The following is a 4,367-nucleotide window of genomic DNA, read 5'->3' as shown; positions in this document are numbered from 1 at the left end:
TACATGTAACGTTATGCCGGTGTATCAATCTGGAAATCAAGATTGAAACCTGCAGCAAGCCAAAAACCTTAAACAGGAAACATACTAAATTTTTCAAAATAAAAGTCTGGTTTGCCACAAAATAAAAGCTTCAGCTCTTTAGCGAACAGTTTTGTATTTTGATAATGTTTTATCGTGTGTGTGTGTGTGTGTGTGTGTGTGTGTGTGTGTGTGTGTGTGTGTGTGTGTGTGTGTGTGTGTGTGTGTGTGTGTGTGTGTGTGTGTGTGTGTGTGTGTGTGTGTGTGTGTTTTTTATTACAAAATAGCCTTTCCTATAGTACTGAAAATAGCTTTAAGCTGTTGAATTTATGTGTATCACGATTGATAATGTTTAAAGAAGGACATAATCAATCAATACAATAGGCTACTACAATCAATAAATAGGTTCAGTGGTCTATTAAAATAATGTTACCGTATTACAAATGAGAACAGAGAATTCTGTGTCTTGCTTAGGCCTAAATGCTAGTTTTCAGTGTCCCAACATACTGGCAAAGGAAAACACTACGCTGCAGATGACTGCACTATTTGTAATGGTCCAATTACTCAAGATAGAGAGATTAAAAACTCTGTCACAGAGAAAAGGTTGTTGAGTTAAGTCGTTTCAGTCCAACAAATCCGGTGAATAGGATGTGAGTCATTTAGCATTTTTTGTTCTCTGAACTCTTTCTGTGTAAGACATTTATTTAATTACTTGACCCTCAGAACTAAGCAGTATAATTTAGTAGATCTATTAAAGTTAGGCTACTCTTTTTTTCTAGAGTGTTTTTTTTTTTCTTCTATTCTTTATTTAGAGCCTATTCCAAAAGAAAAAAAGGTCTGTTTAAACAGAGGCAGCAACTCGGCAAGTATAAAGGCTGTAACACCTCAGTGCAAAATACATAATAAAACCATTCTAACAGCTATAAAAGTGTGGATATATGTCTGAATATTGTTTGCTGTGTTTATGGTTCTGAATCCAATAGTGGACTGACATCACGGTTACAGATCTAACTTTTCTTCAGTGTCACCAGCTTTCTAACATGCCAGATTCTGTCATAAGGCTATAGTAGTATTTTATTATAAAAGTATGAGATTTAGATTTACTATCTATTTTCTTCTAAAAGCTTTTGTATATTAAACTTTAAATACTGAATAAATACAGTGCGCAAAAATTATATGAATTTTGCTCAGATATAATACTCTTAAAATCCAAGGCATATCAGACCAAAATTTAAGACGCATTAATATCAGCATGGTGCAGATATGGGACCCTCGGCATGCATATAATATCGCACAAATGAGGGGATTTTGGAACTGACTGACCCTGATAGCACACGTAGATCACCGAGACGTCTATTTGATTTCTGCATTTACATCTGCAAGATGTATTTTTTAGAGCGTTTGCTCATCTGCAATACGTCTCCAAGACGTTTCCTGTCAGTTGTTAAAGAGACATTTAGAAATTGTCTTTAAGATGTTAATGATTTAGATAGAATGTATGCAAAAATGCTTTTTCTAAGATGTTTATCAGATGTTTGTACACAACAAATGTTTTCCAGATTAAGCGATCCTTAGCAGAAATCTTAGAGATTTACTTGCCTGTCTTTTTGTCAAATAAGATTAGTGTCCTAGATGAGGTGAAACCTGGATAAATTCATGTTCAGTCTGAGCGTACTGATGATAATGTTTTTATTATGATTTGTGAGTGCATTTCTCTGCTTAGACTTAGAGGGAACAATTTTGGCTCTAAACAAGACTAAGATTTCGTGTGGACAGATGGGGGAGCTAGATGACCAGAGAAGGCTGATTGTAGGGGCCAGGCTGGGTGCATGAACTTACAAAAGATTTAAGATAGTGACGGATAGGACATCAGCAGGATTTTTTTTTTTTTTTTTTTTTTTTTGATGACTGTAACAACAAAAAAAGTGTATTTAACAATTCCTTTCAGTTGGTGGGTGGCCACACTCCATAACCACCCATATGATTTTAGAGTTAATTACTTAAAATGCTATTTATCATCATGCAAAAAAAACAGAAAGCACAAGCTTTTGTGTCAGGTTACCTTATAGATTGTGAAAAAGACATGTGCTTGCCTTGATTGTATTGAATGTGCACTTGTAGTGTACTTCAAATTTTAAAAGTAGGCCATATTTTTTAAAACTGTACTGTTGCAAACTGTGTGTGTGTGTGTCCTACTTATGTGGGTCAAAAAAGCACACTACTTACTTAACTAACATTTATTATAAATTGAATATATAAACTATTTATTTAACTGCACTTAATTTGTACTTCATTTAATTTTTGCAACATGCCATTAAGTGTCCGGAAGCATTAGTTGAGAGTTTTTCTTTTAAACTACATTATTTCCACAATAGGTACTCTTTTACCTTCTTTTTTAACTTGTCTTTCACAAGAGTATAGTCACAAGCAAGATTAGGAATAAATAGATGGCGTCAGGATTGTGTGGGAATGCGTTGTAAATGATGACCACTCAACAGTGAGGATAGCAGGGGCGGTCGAGAGCCAAGGTCAAAAGTATAGATTGCGGAAGTGCTGGTTCTGGAACGGAAGTCTTGGCTGATTTTATGTACGTCAGAAGAAAAGTAACAGAAAAGTGTGTGGAATGTCCAGAGGCCTTCAGTGGATATTTTTTTTCTTCCATTTCCTTCATACTAAACATCATTTCTGTCTGTTTCTGTGTAGTGAAAGAACTCGGCATCATGGAGGACACTGTGGTAGGCTATCTTCAGACGTGCTGGAGGAACCAATGGAAAGGAGTGAACTTAAGAGGGTCCAGAACTTTCTGCTGAATACGATGGAGGATGGTGTGAGGAAGAGGGGGTGGTGAGTGAGAGTAACAGAGAGGGGATATTGTCCGTCTGTGTCTGTTCTTTAAACGGGACAACTGCTTATGTAACAACCACTTGACAAAATGGGAAAAGAGCCATTTTCTCATACATTTAGACAAATAGTGTAGTTTATTTTATCTTTGTAGTTCTTTATTTTCTCTTTGCAACTCCTTATTTCGAGCTATCTGTTTCGTTTTCTTTCCTTGCGGATTTCCTCCCTCTCTGTGGTCCTCTGTTTTTATACTGATAGAGTGTAACCTTTTGGCTTTCGTCACTTATATTTGGCCTCTTCCTGACACACAGACCTGATCATTGGCAAAAAAAGACGTGTAGGCGAACTTATGCAATTTCTTTGTGCTGCTCAGTGAAAAGTATTAGTGAATACACAATTATGACTAATGTATTTTGTCAAACTTTGGACCTGACATAGAATACAGAACAACACAAATAAATGGGAAACGTTTTTGTAACTTTTTAACTAAACTAAACTAATACTTAAAATACACACACAACCATTTAAAAAAAATTGGGGATAGTAAGATAAAAAAAAATAAAAAAAATAGTTTATTCAGCAATTTTTGATTTATTAAATTGATCAAAAGTGACATGCAAAAACATCCATAATGTAAAAAAAAAAAAAAAAACTATTTCAAATAAATGACTTTTGAACTTTATATTTATCAAAGAACCTTACAATTTATCACAGTTTCCACAAATATATTCCACTAAAAGTATCACGGTTCCCACAACAACAGCACGACTGTTCTCCACATTAATTGGAAACGTTTCTTAAAGACCAAAATAAATAATGGATGATCATTAAAAATAAATAAAAAAAAAACAGCTTTATCATTACTGGAATAAATTACAATCACAACAACACAAAAATCACAATATTACTGTTTTTACTTTTGGAATTAATAAATGCACTCTTGGTGAGCATTAGCGACTGGACGGACGGACGGACGGACGGACGGACGGACGGACAGACAGACAGACAGACAGACAGACAGATAGATAGATAGATAGATAGATAGATAGATAGATAGATAGATAGATAGATAGATAGATAGATAGATAGATAGATAGATAGATAGATAGATAGATAGATAGATGCACCCCTGTAACAGAGTTGAAATGAATTGTGACATCATTGTAGGCATTAATTAAAAGCCCTATGCTCCATCTGTGCTTCACCCCTCCACGCCATCATTAGAAGTAGCAATTAAATTACTGACGCCTCGCTTGTTTCAAACTGGAAAACTCTCAGAGGATACACTGCCTCTCATTGAGGATGAGGACAGAGCCGCCCACAGGCTGCCGGGTTTTCTGGGACACTAAGCACTGCGGGTCTGGGACAGTGTGGACTTGGCGGAGACAAGGTGATGCGGTCTTATAAGACATAAGACAATCCCATAAGCCCTCTGAAACACATCAAGGAGGATATAGCAAAGCAAGATTAGCATTTATACAGAAGAGGATCCTTAGCATGTGGTCAGA

Source organism: Rhinichthys klamathensis, unplaced genomic scaffold (assembly GCF_029890125.1).
Source record: "Rhinichthys klamathensis goyatoka isolate OS25496 unplaced genomic scaffold, OSU_Roscu_1.1 h1tg000338l_1, whole genome shotgun sequence".
NCBI lineage: Eukaryota > Metazoa > Chordata > Actinopteri > Cypriniformes > Leuciscidae > Rhinichthys > Rhinichthys klamathensis.
The sequence above is the reverse complement of the archived record's forward strand: the minus strand, read 5'-3'. Positions refer to the sequence as shown.